Below are 25,436 nucleotides of genomic sequence, written 5' to 3'. Positions count from 1 at the left end.
TCGCGAACTAACAAATATGTAATTTCTATGATATAATTTCGCAATTTTTCGCTCCATCATAGAGCGCATCTGCTATATCCCTGAAAAACTTTACTTTTGAAATTAATGAATTTTTTTTTAAACGACCCTTTTTCAATGCGTTCCAGTGTATTTGCTATATCACGTGTTAAAAGTTCTTAATAATAGTACACGCAAGTACAAGTTTTCGTCTAGCAAAAACACTAAATACAAATTAGATAATAAGTATGGTTTAAATAGTTTTGTTATCAGCTGATTGAATGATACTATTGTTTAATGATTATGATTTATTTTCTCCCGATGAGGTCTGCCATCTGAAAAAGAACTCAAGAATTTCCCAAACCACAAGAATGCTTTGTGCCACCCCTTTGTTATTACATGATTTAATGCATGTTTGTTTCACTGGACGTAAATATACAGTGTGAGTCACGTTAAAGTGTACATATGAAAATAGATGAAACTAGATCTATTTTTATCGACAAAAAAGAGGTCAAAAATTTTTTGAGTTTTTTTTTAAATTTTTTATAGAATTTTTTTTCTTCCAATTACTTATTGTAAAGAAAACGTAATAACTTTTAAACTAAGCGGTATATCCTGATAAAATAAAAACAATAATAATGCTTAATAACAGGCAATGCTAAAAAAATACATAAAATACACAAAAAATGCCAACAAATAATAAAAAATGATACTTTTTGAAAAAAATCTGCTTTAAAATTCGTGTTTTTTTGGTTATTTAATAAATTTCTCCAAATAATGCCCCTATAACCGGTGTTTTTTATTACTTTGTATTATTCTCTATCGTATTACCTTTGTAAAACCAAAAATCGCATGTCTCTATCCCTATCACAACGTTTGCAATGATCGTTTAAAACTAATCCTCTCCGGGCGCGCCATTCAAAGCTTCGTTATCAACGAAACTGAAAATGGCTCTAGATTTGTAATTTTGATAAAGACAAGTTAGATTTCAAATAAAAACAAAAGATTTCGAAGTAAAATAAGCATTTTAGTTAAAATTAAAATTGTCTCTACCTGTAGCGGAGAATAATGTTGTGGCAGGCCTTTGTTCAAACGTTCATAGCAAATGTTGTGATAGGGATAGAGACATGCGATTTTTGGTTTTACAAAGATAATACAATAGAGAATAATAAAAAGTAATAAAAACTACCTGTTATAGGGGCATTTTTTGGAGAAATTTATAAAATAACTAAAAAAACACGAATTTTAAAGCAGATTTTTTTCAAAAAGTATCATTTTTTATTATTTGTTGGCATTTTTTGTGTATTTTATGTATTTTTTTTAGTATCGCCTGTTATTTAGCATTATTATTGTTTTTATTTTATCAGGATATACCGCTTAGTTTAAAAGTTATTTCGTTTTCTTTACAATAAGTAATTGGAAGAAAAAAAAATCTATAAAAAATTAAAAAAAAATCTCAAAAATTTTTTGACCTCTTTTTTGTCGATAAAAATAGGTCTAGTTTCATCTATTTTCATATGTACACTTTAACGTGACTCACACTGTATTTAATCTAGTGCATTCGTCCTCTACTCTTACGCCTTATCATCCGTAAATTCTTCTTGCTAAAGTTTAAAATCGCATAAAATCCGCTCTCTTATTTGTTTAATTCGTAGTCCATAGTTCATTTTAGTCCATTATATGTTTTGTCATAAAGTGCATTATCGTATAATTCAATTTCATCTCTTCGTACAGCGTCGCAAAATCTATGATACTGTTGTACCTTAATATTAAGGGTATAAGGTACATTTAAACAGGTTAATATAGTTGCAATAGTATGTAGTGTTTAGTTAGACGGTTCTGGTAACCAGTGCGTTCAATCAAATGATATTCCGCTGGAAGCACCTGCGCCGCCATGTTGGCATTTGGATGAAAAATTGTGCTTCGGACGGGACAGATTCAGTTTAGATCAGTAATTGAACAAATACTAATCGATGCTCTTCATTTTTAGAATAATGGACAAATTGCAAAATTAAAGTTATTTTTGACTGGGATAGAGCAAAAGGATCTGGTAGAGAAGTTAGTCCAGCATTTACATTGAACAATGTTACTTTAATGCCCGTTTTATCTTTATATGCATCATTACTCAGATAACCTTTGCTAAGCAGAAAAAAATACGTTAATAAAGTTTTTTTTATCGCAGGATTCGCAGGAGACCTTTTTTGGTAATGTAAGATGAAATGGTGTCAGGTCTACCTAGTGTGCTTTCCCCCTTGTATTATCATAGGGGTCACTTAAAAATCAGGGATTTATGGTGAAAACGGTAAAAAGTTCTAAAAAACAATCAAATTACAATGCATTTAGAAGCCAGAGTTGAACATAACAGTTTTAACTCAAAGATAAATAAATACAAAACCATCATCATTTAACTCATAAGATCGTCTCACCTTTAAGATCGAAAACAGTATCACTTGCATACATTAAGCACACATCACATCAGCACAAAAAGACGACAAAAGAGCATAAAGGCAGATCATTACTGCGTGAGAACATCGCCGTAATGTGCGCGGGCGCCGCGACCGGCCTAAGTTATTGTACTACTTCAAGATACTAGTGCACGTTGTATTTTACTTTTTTTAATAAAAGTATAGTGTGCATTAAAAATACCTTTAAGTTTTGTCTTCTTGAAGCTGAGACAGCGTGATAAACAACGATGCAATGAAACATACGTATTAAGGCTTGGTATTTCTGCTAAAGTAGGTATTTCGCGCTGTCAAAATCTGCGCGCGCAATACTTCGCCGAAGACAGCGCGCCAAAGAGCTCTCGCGGCTACACAGTATAGAAATACGCAGTTTAGAAATACGCAGTTAGGTAGGTTAGGTTGACTTCCTTCCGTTCAAGCGTCACACTCACAGCACTTTGTAATACAAATCATATCCAAGTGATACAAATTAAAACAACTTTCAAAATTTTTGGGAATATATTTTAGAATCGAATAAATATAGAATATAACTGCCAAAGTAAACACGGTTCAAAGAGGCGTGGCGTCACCCGACCTTCCGGAAGTTCCGCGCCGGCTAAAAGAATTTCAAGATTACGTCACCCGACATATCCGTAGATCCTCGGGAGCTTGAGCGATTGGAAAAGCATTTTATGATCAGTTACTCGTAGTAGCGATTATTTAGAGCTTGGATAATAAATAATAGTTGTTGCAATTCACAAAGCTTTGCATGTGGTTAATTACATTACACATTACACGNTAATTTTACTGTTTAGTGCCTCAAAAATGAAAAATGAAAACCTCATTTTCGCCATTTTCTCTGCTACCCGGCCTTAATGGTTTGAATGAATGTAGATTTGTTCCTGAAACTGAAACACTACATTTTGTAGAGTTTACCATTTCCATTTTTATAAATAAAATTTTACTGCTTATACTACCTATGTGAAAAAAATTTACAGTTAATAATTTCTCCATTACTTACCTAGGAATAAAAATCGTTTCAGTGAATTCACAATAACGTTGACAAATAAAATAAATACAATACTTCTTGGCCCGAGTGCTGGATAATAGCATTCTCATGTAAAATCGATTAAACGGCGTCGTCGCTCGCGCACCTCTCGGATCTTTTATCCACATAAAAACATCCGATAACGCGCGCAATATACATAACGCGTGTTGAAAGCCCGACTTATAGAGCTACAAACTATTAACGGTTCTTCTGTCACTCAGCTGACATTCAACCGGGTGTTTATTGCCTGTAAATATCTCCAATATCGCTTAAAACTTGAGCTGATGTAATCAATATTGTTTTAAATCGATACTCATCACACTCAAGATTTAGCTCCAGTGTGTAGTTCAAATATTGAAACTCGCTGAAATAGGTTTGTTTTTTTATACAAAGATAGTGTTAATAAAATGTACTTGGAATTGGAGCTAGTGGATATTCCAATTTCAGGGCGGTGATTTGACACTAAAGTGAGATTAGAATATATTAAAGTTTGTCTTAAAATAATAGGTACAATAGTTTGCCTTAGGTTAAATCCATGAGTTACAAGTTTAGTTATATTCGAACACGTTTATCGTTACGACTGTTGTAGCAAAGAGGAAGCGCTGCAAATTAAAAAGACTTAGTACGACAGCTGATTGTGATATCGAATGATTGATCTCGCAGAACTAATCAATGGACCGACAGTTGCTCTACAACAAAGAAAAAAGTCCATTCATTGTAATCAAGGATGAGTTTTTTATTAGCACTTCACGGGATTTTTGCAAAAAAATCTTATTTTGATCTTATTTATCTTATCGGGTTTTTTGTTGTTTTCATTTCGTTAATATTTTTTTTATCCACAACGAGGAAGCTCTTGGCCTGTGTCTCACCTTTTTAATAAAGTACTTAACCGCAGTTTAAAATATTTCGAGCCAGTGTAACGGTATATTTTACGCTGTGATGATGCTCTACCGACAACACACTTGAAACAAAAACAAAAAGCTCATTACCAACAAAACATATTTTAACATTTATATGAGTTCCAGCATTAACTCTTGCAATGAAGCCCAAGTGCCGATGACTCACCAACAAAAACATTGCCGATAGTACATAAACTATTATTAGTGCAAGTAAACCGCGGGCTATTTCGGCGACATTCTAACCGCTGCCAAAATAGACCGACACTGGCTAAGGGGGAAGGCACACTAGGCAGAAATGACACCAATTCATCTTATATTACCAGAAAAGGCCACTTGCGGTAAAGAAATCTTTACGAAAGATTTTATTCTGGTTACGCCAAAGTTTAACTGAGAAATACTTAATAGTTAATGCCTTGAATCAGCCTTATGTATATTAAAGTGACATTTTACACATACATAAATATAATTTGTTGTCTGTCTATGTACAAACAGATGGAAATGACTTCAACTGCCTGCCTCCAAATAGGAATCAGAATGTATGTGTGAGCTTTCTTATTGCTTCTGGTCTTACTGGAGGAGACTCTTATAGGTATACAAAAAGCTCGCTTAGAATTTAAAAAAATAAGCTCATTTCTTTGTTGGGAGCTGGACTCTCGAAACCTGAAGAGGTCTCCTTTTGATTCCCAGATAGGAAATCACTTTGAGTAGGTATTTTTATTTTATTTTATTCGGAAAACCAACAGCAATACAATACAAATAATGGGACCTTAAATTATGTATCTGCTTAGCCATTTATAGGTAATCGCAAATGGAATGGTATATGTTTAGATTGTAGAGTCTCTCTTTTATGCCCTGTCATAAACATTATAGTCCAGTCAATGAATGATTTAACGACGGTGTAGAGAGAAATCCCTGGAACACAATTTCTGACCTCGGGACTTTATTTAGACTAGTTAGGAGGTGAACACAGTAAAAGTCCCCGCCCTTAGCCCTTAAGCCGGCGGGGAGAGGGGGGTTTAAACGTACCACTTTTCGGTTTTTCGCTTAATCCTCGGAAACTATGCGTCCTAGTGACATGGCTACTATGAACAAAAAATAGCTTATTCAATTTGCTACAAGTGAGACAGTCAAGTTTTTCTATATCTTGTATAGTTTTCGCGGCATTTGCTCTAGAAGGTCTGTAATATTGGAAATTTTAATTTTGTCTTACATGTTCCCATCAGGAGAAAATCGACTAAATCAATATTAAGCAAATATTATAGACATGCGGAAGCATGTTAAGCCTAGTTCCAGGGAGGGGACTGCATCGTGCGTATATTTAGATGAACTAATTGGAGCCACTTTTGACTCCTCATCACTCAAAAACCACTGTGCATTAACACTTCAAATTAGGCTCATGTGTTGAGACTTCAAACGGTTATGTAGGCATTGACGTTCAAAAATCGACATTTAGGACACTAAAATCTATCTATCCCCTGTGAAATGTTAAAATTTACTGGATTTTTATTTGTTCCTTTGTATTTACACAACTAACTATCTGGATGCCAAATTTGAACCTTCAAGGTCATCTGGAAGTGGTTAGAATTTGGTCTTATAGGTCAGATATGTAGATTTTTGGACGTCAATACCTAAAGAACCGTTTGAGGTATGTTTATGAAATTTGAAGCTGATGTTTATCTTGCAAGTCTGAACACATGAGCCAAATTTGAAGTGTTAATGCACAGTAGTTTTTGAGTGATGAGGAGTCAAAAGTGGCTCCAATTGGTTCGTCTAAATATACGCACGGTGCAGTCCCCTCCCTGGAACTAGGCTTAACATGCTCCCGCATGTCTAGAATATTAGCTCAATGTTGATTTAGTCGATTTTCTCCTGATGGAAACATGTAAGCCAAAAATCAAATTTCCAATATTACAGACCTTCTAGAGCAGATGCCGCGAAAACTGTACAAGATATAGAAAAACTTGACTATCTCACCTGTAGCAAATTGAATAAGCTTTTTTTTCTTCATAGTAGTCATGTCACTAGGACGCATAGTTTCCGAGGATTAAGCGAAAAACCGAAAAGTGGTACCTTTAAACCCCCCTCTCCCCGGTGGCTCAAGGGCTAAGGGCGGGGACTTTTGCTATGTTCACCACCTAACTAGTCTAAATAAAGTCCCGAAGTCAAAAATTGTGTTCCACGGATTTCCATCTATAATGCTTTATTGACTGGACTATTAAGAAAACACAAGAAGAAAAAAGATTATTCATCTGTCATTTCCTTTGCATTGGAGGGAAGTCGATTCTAACGTCGAACAGCCATTCTGATGAATTTCGTTGCGGGTTCACAAACTTGGCCTTCATATCTTAGATGTTGATCCTGGATACTCAGGAGTTGCAGCAGTGGAAATTCACTGGTTTATTGTTTGTCCACAGTGCAGCAGCTGAACAGGCGAGTGCGATGGCGTGAGTGGGCGCGCTCACGCATGGCGCGCGCTCGCCGCGAGCCATGAGGCGATGCCTGCTTCAGCGGGCCCGCGGGCGCTGGTCTACTGCCTGCTGCTGCTCTGCGTCAGGTGAGCTGGCCCCAGTACAGGCAGCTGTGTCTGATGCCGCGAGCCATGAGGCGATGCCTCGCGCTGTCTGCCTCACGCGGCGCTGGTCTACGGCCTGCTGCTGCTCTGCGTCAGGTAAGCTGGCCCAAGACAGGCAGCAGCTGTGTCTGATGCCGCGAGACATAAGGCGATGCCTCGTGCCGCCTGCCTCGCGCAGCGCTGGTCTACTGCCTGCTGCTGCTTTGCGTCAGGTGAGCTGGCCCCAGGACAGGCAGCAGCTGTGCTCTGATGCCGCGAGCCATGAGGCGATGCCTGCTTCAGCGGGCCCGCGGGCGCTGGTCTACTGCCTGCTGCTGCTCTGCGTCAGGTAAGCTGGCCCCAGGTCAGGCAGCAGCTGTGGTCTGATGCTGCGAGCCATGAGGCGATGCCCTCACGCCACCGGCCTCGCGCGGCGCTGGTCTACTGCCTGCTGCTGCTCTGCGTCAGGTGAGCTGGCCCCAGGACAGGAAGCAGCTATGGTCTGATGCCGCGAACCATGAGGCGATGCCTCACGCCGCCTGACTCGCGCGGGCCGCGGGCGCTGGTCTACTGCCTTCTGCTGCTCTGCATCAGGTAAGCGTGCCCCAGGACAGGCAGCAGCTGTGGTCTGATGCTGCGAGCCATGAGGCGATGCCTCGCGTAGGCCCGCGGTACCATTTGCTGCTCTGCATCAGACTAGGCTGGCTCTTGTCCACCAGGCCGCAGCTGTGGATGCCATGGTGTGAGTGGGCGTCGTCTAAGATAACTTAGCGAATTCCAATTTTCTTTCGAACTCGCACTCTAAGATACAAAACCCATACACGAGTAATAAGGCTGCCTTTTTTGTTGGTGGATATTTAATGTCCTCATCGTTCTAAATAATCTACTATAAATAATTACCACTACTAGATGTTATCGAAAATATTATATTAATACATTTTTCACATTATTAAAACCCAAGCCTAAGTAAATATCTTTCTTAAAATACTTTCGATTAAAAGCTTTAAAAACTCAACACGTTATAATCGTAAGTTATTTGTCTTATCAAACCAAATACTTTCGTTACTGCCAACCACTTTCTTTTTAAGAAATGTTCGAGTCAAAGTAAAACAACGTTTTAATAATGTTTTCGTCGCTGGGAGCGCTCGCCGGAGCTTAATTGTAAAAGCTCCGCCCGCTGCGCCGCGCGGGACATTACTTACATCCAAGTAAACACGCTTGAAGCATGCTTCAAAATTAATACAATGTTTATTGGATTGGTAGCGAGCAATGCTCTATCTCGGAATTCGTTCTGTACCTTTTAGTGAAATGAGTCAGATTACATTTTGAATGCATAATCATTAGAATGGATTGGAGTTTGTACAGATATGTTTTGTACAAACAAATCTTAGTACACGCAAGATTTAAATTAATCGTAATAAGCTTGATAAATGTATAATAAACTTTATTAGATATGGTTGTTTTGGTTATGATGGAGTGGTGAATAATACTCAGTCTGACACACAGCCAGCTGAATTACAGTGCGACGTGAGAGCGTTACGTTTCGATTCCGTACAGCACACTCGCTTTCTTAAGGCCTTGTTAGACAGTCACAAGAAGTGTAGCTGGATTTGAAATTCAGATTCAATTTCGTTCATTTTCCATCCGATTCTCTACGCTCTCTGTTTGACGAGGTCTTTACAGATAATTTGTATGAAATTTTTCACACAGTGATTATGCGGCATGCATTGACATTCCCTGTTTGTCATTATTATCATTTCTGTAGAGCATACTTTGTAAGCGACAGACAAAATTGACAAGAAGTTTCGTCTTAATAAATTTTTTTACTTACTCTAAATTACTTTTCCAGTTGGTTCTACCCTGAATTCGTTATTTTAACTTAATTTTAAATTAATCATGTCACAAAAAACTGAAATTGCTTAATACAAAATAAGCATAGTGGGTGGCGAGCAATAACTCGCTGGACGGAATAGCTTAAAAAATTGAAGATCACCTTACGGACATGTAAATCTAAATTGGCATCCATAATATTATCATCGGCTACCAAAAATTGATCATCAAAAAGTGGTCAAGCCTGTACTTGGCTCGGAATTGGGTTCCTTTGGTAGTTAGGAGCACGTTAATGTGTTTTTTTGCATTCTTTTATTTTCTTTTGGAGAACATCTTGAAATTAGTTGTAACTGTTGTTTTGATAGAATAACACCTTAATAATAAGTCTATGCAAATACATTATTTTGTACGTTATAGTGACGTTTTTTATTAATTTTGATCTTAATTTAACCCAGCAAGGGATGTAGGTGTAAAATATTTTTACACACATAATGAAATGCTCTATAAGGCGTTGTTTAGCTACTGAACTAAGATTGTGACCGCGTTACATTTCCTACATTCTTACACAAGAATTTTCAAATACTAAGTACAACCACGCCATTCCATTTATGAATATAACTAAACTGCCACTCATGTTCTTCCAAAGGCTTGAACATCAACAAAATTAAAACATGCCTTCCGAAGATGCTCTGACAAAAAAACGGATCCCGAAACTGCCAAAAAACGGGCACAAATATGCCCAAATTGTTCTCCGTCCGTATTGATACCGCAAAAAACGCAAAAAGGGAGCGATTCACAAAGCACCCTATAATTACGCTCGATAACTCGCCGCGACTCGCGAACAATATTACAGCGAGCACACAACAAACACACGGGAACATTTCAACCTATTAAGTCGGGACATGCACCTAAATAGAGTTATGTAGGGTTGCCACTCAATTTATTATTTAAGGCGATTAGAGTCCTCAATGACCTTGGGCGTTTGACCTTAACGCCGCGCGAAACACCCGCGCACCCCGCACGAAAACTCCGATTTGACACCGATCAAAATTACACGGGCATAGGTAGATACAGAATAGAAGCTCTTTTTTCATGACATTACTGCCTTTTATTTTAAACTTGAATTGATGAACCTTGATGTCGGTGTCATTTAACTCAGGCGTAAAGGTATTTAATAATAAGTAAAATTTTACAAAAAAAATAAAACCGACTCCAAAAAACCTACACTAAAACGTAGAAAAATAATTACTAATTACCTACTTATTTATTAGGACGAATTATTAATATTTATGTAGGTATACCATGATTGATACTTCTGGAGTCGGTGCAGGCAAACTTTACATGTTTCATAATCTTGGCACCGACTCCAGAAGTATCAATCATGGTATACCTACATAAATATTAATGATTCGTCCTAATAAATAAGTAGGTAATTAGTAATTAGTAATTAATAAATAAGTAGGTAATTAGTAATTAGTAATTACCTACTTATTTATTAGGACGAATTTAGTAATTACCTACTTATTTATTAGGACGAATTTAGTAATTACCTACTTATTTATTAATTAAAAATTAAATTAAAAANTTAATGTGTTTTTTGCATCAATTCATATTCTTTTGGTGCACAGCTTGAAATTAGTTGTTACTGTTGTTTTGATAGAGTAACGCCTTAATATTAGGTTTAAAAAAATACATTATTTGTACATTATATTGAAGTTTTTTGTTCATCTTCGTCTAAATTAACTCAGCAGGGGATGCGCAGGTGTTAAATATTTTTACACTCATAATGATGCTCTTGGCGTTTCTTAGCTACTGAACTAAGTTTGTGACCGCCTCACATTTCGTAAATTTCTCACACAAGAATTTGCGAATACTATAACCACGCCATTCCTTTTATGAATAGCACTAAACTGCCACTCACGTTCTTCCAAAGGCTTGAACTTCAACAAAATTAAAATATGCCTTCCGAAGATGCTCTGACAAAAAAACGGATCCCAAAACTGCCAAAAAACGGGCACAAATATGCCCAAATTGTTCTGCGTCCGTATTGATACCGCAAAAAACGCAAAAAGGGAGCGATTCACAAAGCACCCTATAATTACGCTCGATAACTCGCCGCGACTCGCGAACAATATTACAGCGAGCACACAACAAACACACGGGAACATTTCAACCTATTAAGTCGGGACATGCACCTAAATAGCGATATATAGGGTTGACACTCAATTTATTATTAAACCATGATTTCGTGCTGCGGATAGCGCGTTAAGCCATGGGTCCGATTGAAGCTATGTCTAATACATAAAGTTTGACATTAGTGTTATGACAATAATTGATAGCAAAAAAATAAGTTTTCATAAATTGTAAGATTTGGAAAGGCATCTATGATAATAACAATACTATTAAATTCATACTTAAAGATTGCCTAAATACACACCTAGTTTATTTATTTATTTATTTAGGACAACCAACAAGACAGACACAAATACAAGCAGAGGGGTTTACATACATATTTTTCTTAGGACTAGGTGCTATCTTAATTACAGGCTGCCACGGCATGCAAAAGTGGACTTTTACTTAACTTTACGTAGTTTACTTTACTTTAAGTAGTAGACTTCCAAAAAACTTTTAAATATATAAAAGTTATTTCAGGCATGGCCCATAAAAGTATAACTTTTAATTTATACTCACGGCATGTTTTAATAATAAAATAAACAATGGAAATCCTGCTACTAACCCTAGATACAGGTATCGCGAACGATCTGCGAACGTGACGCGAGCATACATACAGTACGTAGCGTGTAGCGAGCGTCGTGATATCGTTTGCGAGCCCTCCAAACGACCAGTGGTGCGATTGTCTAAGGCAATCGTATTCATTTGACAGTTCATAACGTATGTTATGATGTGTCAAACGGCTAATTCTAATTGTGTAAGGAGTTCATAAAACGATAACGATATGATAACGATTTGATCGTAATTTTATACGATGAGTGATTAATAAAACGCAAATCCATGAAACGATTATATACGACCGGTCACTTTTCGGTCTTCATGGAATGGACAAAATTACACAATTCGAATTTAGATATACGATCGATGATCAATTGTATTCATTGTCCATCCATGAACAACTTTACACAATCGCACTTCAGATGTACAGTCAATGCTGTAACAAATTAATACATAGTCCACCAAAGGGCAGAACCAAATACATTAGTGACTCTTGGAAAAATAAACGAGTGTCCCAGCTTTTTAATGCCAAAAAAAATGCTTTTAGTATCGAATATTAGCGCGCTCGCTATCTGAATGTATCTTGTGTTATTTGACATTTCTTAGAATTATGACGAATTCTTGTCCATTGTAAAATAGTAGGGCTTCAAATTACCTACTTGAAATAACAGTTTGAACTGTGTGTGTGTATATCTATAACTTNGAAATTATTCAAACTTTTCTCGCTGTAAAAACCATCCTTGGACTTCAACAAACATTTTAAAAAAAGAATTGGTAAAATTGGTCCAGGCGTTGTTGAGTTATGCGCTTACCAACACATTTTGCGATTCATTTTTATATTATAGATTTCATTTTGAGACAAACAAAATCATCACTTTAACTAATTAATTATCATCACATTCTTTGAAGCAAACTAAAGTCTGCGCTAGTGGAAAAAAAGTACGTAACCTCGATAGAGCCGATCAAGCTTTAATGATAGAGAAGTGACTAACATCGAAAATATCAATTTATTGATTGACAGCCGCAACAACCTCACGAACGAGCATTGAACCTTTTTTGCGTTTACGTTACGTTTCCTTACAAAAATGTACAGAGGGATTGCGTAAACCTTCGTGTGAAATAGAATACACTTTGTGGTATTGCGTCTCGGTGGGCGGAGCCGTTAAGTTCTAAATTTGAAATGATCAGCTGTCATAAAGACGTTCTACAATACTGAATTTGAACTCAAAAGCTAATGTCTCTAGGAATATTTTCGAATGAAACAGGAAATCTTAAGGTGATTTCACACTGTCATTTATGGTCTGTAAGGATTGGCGTAATGATGGGTTGTCTTCGTTCGGAAATCAAGCAAAGTGATGTTTTGACCATAGACCACGTATGCCATAGGATAAAAGCCAGTTTATCACTCTTTAATTCGGTGTTTTTGTTTGTTGTGTGTGTGTTGTGAACAGCAAATTCTACAATCTTGTAGAGTGGCAGTTGTCCACTTTCAAATTTTTTCAGCATCAATTCTCAGTAGTTTATTTTATTTCATTTTATTTATTAGGACAACCAACAAGACAAACACGCATACATGGAATTACTATAACTAAAAGTGCTTATAAATGTAATACAATAATTTATGGTAGAAGATTTATAAAATAATTTAGTTTGAAACTAGACCTTATCTTCTGAAATTATCGAAAGACTGACAATTTTATGAAAGTCTAAAGTTATTGACAATTAAGGTCTTAACTTAGTAAAAGCTATTCATAAAACTACTTACTGTGAAACACGTCTTATAATTATTATGAATTGTCTTTGCCTTTCTTCAAAATGAGCTGGCTGTTCTGTTTAACCTGTGATGTCCAGACATAGGCGCGGTTTCTCGGTCGGCTATTGACAGGGGAAATTACCTAATGCGTGTGCAACGAACAGTACCGACACGCACTTTGTCTCGATCTCTGGCGATTGTTATTGCCATTTTAGTATTTACTAGCGGCCACCCGCGACTTCGTACGGTACCTGCATGCCAAATTTCAAGCGTGTAACTTAAGCGGTTTAGATTTTTCTTACAAAAGGATTTTCCCGCTAATTCCCGTTCCCGTGGAAATTTCGGGAATTCCTTTCTTAGTGCTACGGTACCTAAGCTACGTCCCTTGCAAATTTCAAGTGCCTACGTTTAGCCGTTTAGGCTGTGCGTTGATATGTCAGTCAGTCAGTCAGTTTCTCCTTTTATATATTATATTTAAATAAAGATAATTTCAGTTAGTAATAGACTCATTAATTGTAAAAAATATAAAATATACTTATTAAGCATTTTTAAAATATTGTATTTTCACATTCCTCTATTCTAGACTCAACCCCCTTGAAATATACGAGTAGCTCGTACTTTTGTTTAAACCCGGTATTAATATTGCTTGACTGTCTGCGTATTGAAAGAAAAAAAGAGAGAAAAATAATTATGTATTGCCTATATGTATTTAGTACAGGAAATGAAGGTAAAATCTGATTTTAAATTAGCCAGGGCACTTTGATGAAAAGCTTCCCAAATCAGTTTTACAATCCACAGTTTTGAATGCAACCGCAGCAGCTAAACGTAATTTTCGCAGGTAATCGTATCTCCGACTTTACTAGCTCTTCCCAACGAAACAATCCGTGGAATCTTTCCTAACTCAGTGTTAGCTTGTTGGACTAAATTGACAGCCGTCTGGGCTCCCGGGCCGGTTACAGCGAGGCGCGTTAACAGCCACTAATCACTGAGTTTATTTTACTTGTAAATTACGTGCGAGGCAGTTGGCGGTCGTTACAGCAAAGGTATGTGCAGTTGTTAAAAGTTTAGGTCCATTTTTAATTTACTCTTCGATTGTTAAATACATTAATAGGTGCCAAGACGGTTGGGTTCTAAAATAATAAGTAAACAGTTTCAAGATTAAACAAGAAAATAATTTAGAAAATAATAATAAGCTACTGAAATCATGGTAACTTCAATTAAGTACTATGTCATGTTTCACTGATACGTAACATGATTACGAATCACTGAATTATTCAATCAATGAATGAATATCCACTTCAGTTTTCACCCCCTTCACAGACTTGTCTGTTTGCAAAACACTAGTCCCGCCCGCGACCCGGCTTATTTACCCTCGTCCTAGTCTGGGTACTTTTCAAATGTTTGCGTTACAACTTCTTTGCTTACTAAAAGTTTATCAATTAAGAGGGACCAGGCTTAAACTGTAGATTTCGTTTACACATCTTCGGCGCACGCGCATGCGACGTTTACGACACGATACGATACGTGTGCGCTAAAACCCGCCATTGCTTTATAAGGCGCGGAAACGTTCAGATTCACTGTTTTTACAGCTCAGCTGGCATTTAACCTGTTCGAGCCGTGTACTCACTTGGAGGTCTACTTTGGGAAATGACTTGGATTAATGGACACTATAACGGCTCTTTCGGTCATGCCGATATCCGAGGGTTAAAAAGGAATGTACTGAAAGCTTTTCCTTACATATTTTGATAATCTAAACTTTAATTGATTGTTCTGTCATCTTGAATCTTGAATCCGCCTGTCAGAAAAAAGGTTTTAGACAAGTTTTGTTACCTCGACGTGACACGTATTTCTTGCCTCCTGTTGCCACTTCTATTATGTCACATGTTTGCGGTCTAAAAGAGAATGATTTCGAAATACACTACGTTCTCGTTTATTTCATAATAATTGAAAACCATTTGTTACATACAGTTGATACAGTTTCCATGTAAAAACGTTGCAGTACCTACGGGACTACACGTATTACCATCTCTCGTTCCCACTGCTGCAACTCCTATGTGTGTAGCCAGGATCTACAGCTTTACAGTTTTGCAGTATCTACCTTGGAAATTATGTTTCATTGATAAAAACTTCGAATTTCAAGATAAACTGTGATGTCTGGCATACAACACTGATGCCACACAACGAGGATAATGCCTCCAAGGCCTAAATGATTTCCAGATGTTTCAACTTGCAAAGTGAATGATTGGGTCCACCGTCCATGCCTTCTCGATGTACCACTTGCGATTAATTACACTTTAAATGTCTCTTGCTCAAAATAATGACATCAACGCCGCCAAGAACGCGGCACTTGCGACTACACGTTGCATCATTCACAAAGCGGTGTACCTTTGCATTGAAACATTGAACATGTTGCTTACTCCTGTGTGCCTACCATGAGTTTACGTTAGGTGTGCTCGCTAGCGACTGCGTAAAAAAATGACATTTAAATGTATGACATAATTGTGCAGCGCCCCTAGCGGCTACTTTCAAGAAATAAAATCTTCATAGAATTTTTTGACGTATTCGCTAGCGAGCTCACCTAACGTAAACTCATGGTAGGCACACTGACCTTTAGAAGTCGTGTTTCAGTTCATGAAAGTTATTGTTTTGAAGTGCACTTTCTAGAGGCTTCGAAAGTCGGTGAATGTTAAATATTATAGCGGTCATGCAAACAGAGATAGGTATGAGAGATATAAGTAACGTAAGGTGAATGATATTTATTATCATCTCTATCGTCCACCCACAAGGTGGACCGACAACATCATAAAGGTAGCAGGAAAGCGCTGGACGCAGGCCGCTCCCAACCGGGTAACATGGAAAGCATTAGGGGAGGCCTATGTTCAGCAGTGGACGTCCTATGGCTGATATGATGATGATGACGATGATCATCTCTATTATCTTGTATCGAACATAATATACTACTGCAGCGGAATCCGTCCAACAGCAGTAGTTTCTTTTTCTTTCCGTTAACATGAATTGCTAGCCGAGATCATTCAATTAACCACCACTTACTTAACCACACCCGTACCGTCGCTTCCTCATCATTTGCTTGCTAAATCGCTAGTAACAAAAAAAACTGACTTTTAAGTGACCCAAACCCCACTTAACCCTCACAATATAAAAACTCTTTAATTCTTCTGTGGAACACAGGTTTTGTTTTCCTTCTCATTAATCATCTCATAACCAAGCTAATCAACCACCGTGTTTAGCGCATCATAAAAACATAACCGCCGATACTTACTCAAGCAATCTCAAGCACCTCCGTAAGATTGCTCCGACTTAATAACATTCATCGAGCCCACATCCTACTCGGCGGAATATGAAGTTATTAACTGTAATACCATAAATTAGAGATGCCACAGATTACGACGCTACGCTATGGGCTATGGTTTGGGAGGCAATGACATGGACGATCGTAAAGAATGGGAAGCGATAAGTATATTCTAAGCTTATAGGTTCTTTCTTTGTCTTCAGTAGTTTAGTTAGTAGTATTTCCGTTAAAATTTTAACTGCTAACAAATTATCTGAATTTATTGTAAACATGCTTTCCGCCCGCGGCTTCTCCCGGGGGTTTTCCGGAAATTATTCGAATTTTTCTCGCCATAAAAACCCATCCTTGGACTTCAACACAAAAAAAAGAATTGGTGAAATTGGTCCGGGTGTTGTTGAGTTATCAACACATTTTGCAATTCATTTTTTAGGGTTCCGTAGCCAAAATGGCAAAAACGGAACCCTTATAGTTTCGTCATGTCCGTCTGTCCGTCTGTCCGTCTGTCCGTCTGTCCGTCTGTCCGTCTGTCCGTCTGTCCGTCTGTCCGTCTGTCACAGCCGATTTACTCGGAAACTATAAGTACTACAGTGATGAAATTTGATGGGAATATGTGTTGTATGAACCGCNTCACAGTGCGCGTGGACGCACAGGGTACTGGGTAACACACGAACCAATCACAGAGCTTTATTCAACGCTGTGGGTTCGATTTGCTGCTTCACTTAAGCAAGCATCGTTTGTGAATACGGGCGTAAGAGTAGGTACAGCTCCTTACTTGAAGATCATAACCCTAAAGATCTATCTGGATTAGAAACAATCTTATTAAAACTCGAAATACTCATACCTAGTTAGAGTTTCATTTCAAAATAAAACTGTGCCCTCATCTTAGCGGATAAAATCGAAGTAACCATCAGTTACCTATGTAGTTTGTCCAGGTCAGTGTAGCTTGAACATGCCCTTAGCGTGTGTAGCAACATGCGGTGCAATCGCGTCGTGTTAGGCTAATGCTCAGTTAGAATTATGGCCTTAGTGGAGTTTACATGAAACGACTTAAAATGTAGGAAATACCAAACAAAATGATTTTGTTACTAAGAAAAAGTTAGTTATTAAAATTAATATTTATAAAATATTCTTAAATCTATATAAATAAAAATGAATTGTTGTTCGTTAGTCTGATTAAAACTCGAGAACGGCTAGGCCGATTGAGCTGATTTTGGTTTTAAAGTGTTTGTCGTAGTCCAGAGTTTAGACCTAACGGTGAGCAAATACGCGCGCGATATTGTTTTTCTGTGACAGACAAAATTCCACGCGGGCGAAGCCGCGGGCGGAAAGCTAGTTAGTAATATTAATATTCGCTCAAAGAAAATCGGCAAGACTTGGCGAAGCTCAAGACCGAACGCGATGGAGGACTGTTGTGAACTCCCTCTGTCCCATCTAGGGGACATATAGTAAGTCAAAATAAATGAAACAAGCAAAAATAAATTAAATCATATATGATTTACTGTGCGTCAGTGTTTAAATGGCTCTTTCTCTTTATCTCCATATAATACATATACATGGGTATACATAGGGTTACATGGGTATGTAGATTGTGTAGGTATGGATAGTGTGTAGAAGGGGTGATGAACTAGTATTATCTAACTAGGTTAATCTTCATAACTTTGTCACTTCAGCTTTTCAGCTACAGTCTAGATGTATATTGCTATCAACCAATGCCAAATGCCAATGCCAAAGTGTATTTTAATAAGGTTTTAGATTAATGCGTTACTTGCTTTGTCCTAGCAAAAATATCTAGTTTTAACGGTACGTAACATAATCGGGTGCTGTAAACGTGCCTAGGCCGACGGCGATCGGTCTAGATTACCACGAGTTGATCGATGGAGCTCTGTTCCAGCGGAGTTGGACTACAAATGGCTGTAGGAAATTAATATTTTTGACTCGGGCACTCGGTGTTTTGACTCGAGCGAAATTTGATTGGAAACGATAATCGGAATTATTGATCTGTTGTAGTAAGATAGAACTTCCAAGAGACAAGGTCTAAGCTTATTCAGTAAGAGTTCAATAAATAATTATAATAAACTTAGTTCGATTTGTTTATGGCACATGTTGAACTCTGAAACAGCAATGTAAGATATCTGTGATGATAAATTGCATTTAATTATAATATTTTGTATATCAGAAAAACAAAACATGTCATATTTTTTATTTTAAAATATTTCGAATGAAGTTAAAGTTTTCGTTATTAGCGATATTAATTTTGCGACAGAAACAAATGAGCTACCATACTTCAACGGACACTATTTTGTAATTTGTAATTCTCACGTTAAGAAACGTCACAACTAACAATTTATTAATTTGGTTGCTCAATACACGAACTCTACTAAACGCCAGGAACAGCTTATCTTTACAAAATCAAATAATAATATATTGCCTTAAGCACTCACAAAGATTACAATTTGTTTGGACATTAGTTGGAGTCAAGTGGTCACTTAGGAGATTATTCCAAATGAACGCATTCAATCTTTCTTTGTACGGAACCTGTTCAGCGTCAAATTAAAGTGTTTAAGCCTGAGGAACGATAGTGCGGTAAGAAAAGATAATGTTTTGTTGAGCAGAAATGCGAAACGGTTAATGTCCAGTTACTGTTTCATATGTTGCAACAATAAACACACTAATATAGCAATAGTACCTATTTGTTTTTAAATGCTTTATCTAATCAAATCTAAAATATTTATGAAAGGTGGTAATATTTTTCCAGCTTTATTTGTATTTTTCCGGGATAAACCACAAGAAAAGGAAAGTCCTCGCTCCGTCGTAATACAATCGTCTTCTGCTTCTGTCTTCTTCCAAAATCACGTCTTTCTTACTCACTTACTCTTTCATTCCTTCTCACTCACTTCCGTTTCACACTCCCACATTAAAATTCAATTTTGACCAGTATTTTGGCGCTTATGAACGTCAAAAATAGTAAAAAGATAACCCATAAAGGGGCACTTAATGCAGCACTATCTACATGAAATAAAAGCTTCTACTTAATAAATATAATCATTTCAAAAAGTTATCTAAACCAGTATTCCCCTTAAGCTATCTTCAAATCAAAAATAAACGCCTATAAAATATTAATTAACTCTAATACAAAATGAATAATCATCGATATCTTTGCAAATTTATTTTTACACGCACCTTAATCCGTATTTCAAGAGAGATAGAGTTGTAAATGTTGTGTATTAAAGTAAATAGATTAAAACAAGTTTGTTGGTTATTGGATTTATCAATATTTAAACAGAGTGCACGTTTAGAATTATAATTATAATAATCAGTTATTAGTGAGTCGGATGTTGTTGAAAATTAATATGACTGACGGTGGTCTCTATATTTTACGCATGGATATTTAAAAACTTCCACTCAAAGTTTTGTTTGTATAATTTAAATAGTACCTACTCAAATTTTATGGCATTTGAAATATCTTTGTTTAATTTATTTACTTTAACTTAGTAACGAGGCGATTTCTTTATGAAGAAAACGATACGGTAAACGTAAAGTATACTCGTACCATGTTAGACCTACATTTTATTTATCATCATCTACAATATTGACATTTCATTAATGTAGTTAGTGTAGAAAATTACGAATAGAAGACAGTTACAGTTAAAGCGCTTGGAGTCAAAGACTTTACGTTAATCTCATTGAGATTTTGTCAATGGTCACTTGTAGCGGGAAAGCTATTATTATAGCAAAGATAATAAACGAAGCCGGTTCACGCTGAATGTAGAATTAGACGATACAAAATGTCACGCGCGTCGTAAAGGGCTGTCGCGGACTAACAAATAAGTAATTTCTATGATATAATTTCGCAATTTTTCGCTCCATCATAGAGCGCATCTGCTATATCCCTGAAAAACTTTACTTTTGAAATTAATGAAGTTTTTTTAACCGACCGTTTTTCAATGCGTACTCGCAAGCACAAGTTTTCGTCTAGCAAAAACACTAAATACAAATTTGATAATAAATAAGTATGGTTTAAATAGTTTTGTTGTTAGCTGATTGTTTAATGATGATTATGATTTATTTTCTCCCGATAAGGTCTGCATCCTGAAAAAAAAACTTAATAATTTCCTAAACCACAAGAATGCTTCGTGCCACCCCTTTGTTATTACATGATTTAATGCATGTTTGTTTCACCAGACGTAATATATTGGGTCTCGTGCATTCGTCCTCCAACTCTTACGCCTTATCACCCGTAAGTTTTACTCACTAAAGTTTAAAATCGCATAAAACACGCGTTCTCATTTGTAAGATTTTCAATCGTGGTCATTTTAGTCCAATGAAAGTTTTGTGGCAAAGTCATAAAGTGCACTATCGTATAATTCAATTTCATCTCTTCGTGCAGTCGTCGCAAAATCTATGATACTATTTTCACCTTAATATTAAGGGCATAAGGAACATTTAAACAGGTTAATATAGTTGCAATTGTATGTAGTGGTTAGTTAGACGCCAATTCTGGTTACCAGTGCGTTCAATCAAATGATAATCCACTGGAAGCACCTGCGCCGCCATGTTGGCATTTAGATGAAAAGTTGTGCTTCGGACGGGACAGATTCAGTTTGTAGTTATTCATTAAATACTTGTAAGTAAGTGCCTATATTTAGATTAGTAATTGAACCAATACTAATCGACGCTCTTAATTTTAAAATGATGGAGAAATAAAGTTATTTTGACCGGGATAGAGCAAAAGGATCTGGTAGAGAATATAGTCCAGAATTTACATTGAACAATGTTACTTTAATGCTTCCTCGTTGTGGATAAAAAAAAACGGTAAAAAATTCTAAAAACAATCGAATCACAAAGCATTTAGAAGCCAGAGTTGAACATAACAGTTTTAACTCAAAGATATAAATACAAAACCATCATCATTTAACTCATAAGATCGTCTCACCTTTAAGATCGAAAACAGTATCACTTGCATACATTAAGCACACATCACATCAGCACAAAACGACGACAAAAGAGCATAAAGGCAGATCATTACTGCGTGAGAACATCGCCGTAATGTGCGCGGGCGCCGCGACCGGCCTAAGTTGTTGTACTACCTACTTCATGATACTAGTGCATAATTGTATTTTACTGTTTTTTTCTTTAAAGTATACCTAAGTAATGGTGTGCAATAAAAATACCTTTCTGAGTATCTGATGCTTAAACAGCTGATAGAGCTTTAAGTATTATTCTGAAATATGTAGATTTGAACGTGCAATGCATATTGGTGCTTAATGAAGGTACTACTATTTTTTGTTGAAATAAGAGCTGGATCCACACAAATTATTTCTGGAAAACAATTCGCTGCAGTTTAATTTGTAAATTAGGTTCATTGAAAAAAATATTTTACGATCCTGTGTCAAAAATTAATACTGTGGCATTAAGTCCGCCACTGTCCATCAGTATTATGTGCAAATGTATAAATAAATAAATAATAATAATTTGAAATTCTCCATCACTTGTGAATAAAAATTATTTCAGTGAATTTACAATAACGTTAACAAATAAAATAAATACAATACTTCTTGGCCCGAGTGCTGGATAATAGCATTCTCATGTAAAATCGATTAAACGGCGTCGTCGCTCGCGCACCTCTCGCTCACATATCCACATAAAAACTCCCGATAACGCGCGCAATATACATAATGCGTGTTGAAAGCCCGACTTATAGAGCTACAAACTATTAACGGTTCTTCTGTCACTCAGCTGACATTCAACCGGGTGTTTATTGCCTGTAAATATCTCCAATATCGCTTAAAAGTTGAGCTGATGTAATCAATATTGTTTTAAAACGATACTCGATTACAAATCACACTCAAGATTTATCTCTAGTTTGTAATTCTGATATTGAAACTCGCTCGATATTGAATGTGCTTAAGGCTTGATTTTGATTATTTTTTTTTCACTAAAAGCACTAAAAATTACATTAAAATAGCTTATTTTATGTGTTACAAGTTGAGTGATGTTCGAACACGTTTATCGTTAAGACTGTTGTAGCAAAGAGGAAACGCTGCAAATTAAAAAGTCGTAGTACGAGGTACGACAGCTGATTGTGATATCGAATAATTGATCTCGCAGAACTAATCAATGTCTGACAACAAAGTAAAAAGTCCATTCATTATAATCAAGGATGAGTTTTTTATTGTTTTCATTTCGATATTTTGGGCCTCTATAACATTTTTTGTAATAAAGTACTTAAACGCCAGTTTCAAATATTTCAAGCCAGTGAAATTTCACGCATTACCGACAACACACAAACAAAAACAAAAAGCTCATTACAAACAAAACATATTTTAACATTTATATGAGTTCCAGCATTAACTCTTGCAATGAAGCCCAAGTGCCGATGACTCACCAACAAAAACATTGCCGATAGTACATAAACTATTATTAGTGCAAGTAAACCGCGGGCTATTTCGGTGACATTCTAACCGCTGCCAAAATAGACCTACACTGGCTAAGGGGGAGGGCACACTAGGCAGAACTGATACCATTTCATCTTCGTTCGTTCGTTTCAGCCGAAAGACGTCCACTGCTGGACAAAGGTCTCCCCCAAGGATTTCCACAAAGACCGGTCCTGCGCCACTCGCATCCAGGCACCTCCCGAGACCAGATCGTCGGTCCACCTAGTGGGAGGCCTGCCCACGCTACGTCTTCCGGCTCGTTGTCACCACTCAAGAACTTTCCTGCCCCAGCGGCCATCAGCTCTAAATTAATGCTATGTGCCCCGCCCACTGCCACTTGATTTTAGCGATTCTGCGGGCTATGTTAGTCACTCTGGTTTTCCTACGGATCTCCTTATTTCTCATTTCATCTTACGTTACTAGAAAATGTCACCTACGATAGCGAAATCTTTACGAAGATTTTTTTTTGCTTAGCAAAGGCTAACTTAGTAATGATGGTGAAATAGATAAATGCCTTGAATTGTAGTTCTAGGTACCTTATTATCGTGACATTATAGACTTATAAATATACCCATCATTGTTGTCTGACTCTGCACAAACAGTTATTCATTTCAACTGCTTGTCTCCAAATAGGAATCAAAATGTCTGTGTAAGCTTTCTTACTGCTTCTGGTCTCACTGCAGGAGAACCTTAATAAGGTTATTATAGGTTTGGTTAAGTATTAATTAATATCCTGTCCCAGAACTGTGTGGCCTCAGCCTAAACAATACTAATGGACACGGACAGTCCAGTGAATGGACAGGACACATGAGTTATGGTTCTGTGTTCTAAAGATAAGGTTAGATGTGACATAAGCCATTTAACTTACGACTGAATACAAAGCATCGTCTTTGAAATCTAACTGTGCGATTATTATTAGATTTTACTCTTTCAATTCCTTGGAAAATCCTAGCAACCTTCTGTTGAGCGTGTCAAGTGTTAAGCGAAAACTAGGTATACAAAAAGCTCGATTAAAATATCTAAATCCAAAAATGAAGATCATTTATAACAGTACTGTTTTTGCGCCAAACGGCGTAAACGCTCTTAATATTTGTTTTATGATTTTATTGTTTGTATTTATGTTAGGTATAATCTGTGTGTTTCTTTGTTTTTTTTTTATTTTTACGGCGACCCCAGTGCCCCAAAGGTCCTTGCTGAAAATCAGTGTCGTGGCATCTTTGTCACGACTAATGCTGAGTCAGGGACCTTTTTGGCACAGGGCACTTAAATCTATTTTATTTTTATTTTTTGTTTTTTCTATGTTTTAACCTTGTATTATGCCTATATCATGTATTGTGTATTATGCCAAATAAATAATATTCTATTCTATTCTATTCTATTCTATTCATTTCTTTATTGGGAACTGGACTCTCGCAACCTGAAGAGGTCTCCTTTTGATTCCCAGATAGGATATCACTTTGAATAGTTATTTGTTTGGATTATATGAGAATAGATAGAAGAGTCTCTCATTATACTATGTCACATTAAGAAAACACAAGAAAAAAAGTTTTAAATTCATTTGTCATTCACTCCCATTACTTCTGATGAATTTCGTTGCGGGTCCACAAACTTGGCCTTCATATCTTGAATTTTGATCGTGGATACTCAGAAGTTGCAGCAGTGGAAATTCACTGGTTTATTGTTTGTCCACAGTGCAGCAGCTGAACAGGCGAGTGCGATGGCGTGAGTGGGCGCGCTCACGCATGGCGCGCGCTCGCCGCGAGCCATGAGGCGATGCCTGCTTCAGCGGGCCCGCGGGCGCTGGTCTACTGCCTGCTGCTGCTCTGCGTCAGGTGAGCTGGCCCCAGGACAGGCAGCTGTGGTCTGATGCCGCGAGCTATGAGGCGATGCCCACGCGCCGCTTGCCTCGCGCGGGTCGCGGGAGCTGGTCTATTGCCTGCGTCAGGTGAGCTGGCCCAGGACAGGCAGCAGCTGTGTTTGATGCCGCGAGCCATGAGGCGATGCCTCGCGACGCCTGCTTCAGCGGGCCCGCGGTGCTATTTGCTGCTCTTCATCAGACTAGGCTGGCTCTTGTCCACCAGACCGCAGCTGTGGATGTTATGGTGTGAGTGGGCGTCGTTTGAGATAACTTAGGGAATTCCAATTTTCTCTCGAACTCGCACTCTAAGATACATATGTTATATTTGATGTCCTCATCAGTTGCTCTAAATTATCTACTGTCAATATTGCCACTGCTAGATGTTATCGAAAATATTAATAAATTTTTCACATTATTGAAATGCCCAAGTAAGTATCTTTCTTAAAATACTTTAGATTAAAAGCTTTAAAAACTCAACACGTTATAATCGTAAGTTATTTATCATATCAAACCAAATACTTTCGTTACTGCCAACCACTTTCTTTTTAAGAAATGTTCGAGTCAAAGTAAAACAACGTTTTAATA

The sequence above is a fragment of the Ostrinia furnacalis genome, unplaced genomic scaffold, assembly GCF_004193835.3.
Source record: "Ostrinia furnacalis isolate ACB-3 unplaced genomic scaffold, ASM419383v2 OfSCF0197, whole genome shotgun sequence".
NCBI classification, from domain to species: Eukaryota; Metazoa; Arthropoda; class Insecta; order Lepidoptera; family Crambidae; genus Ostrinia; species Ostrinia furnacalis.
The sequence above is the reverse complement of the archived record's forward strand: the minus strand, read 5'-3'. Positions refer to the sequence as shown.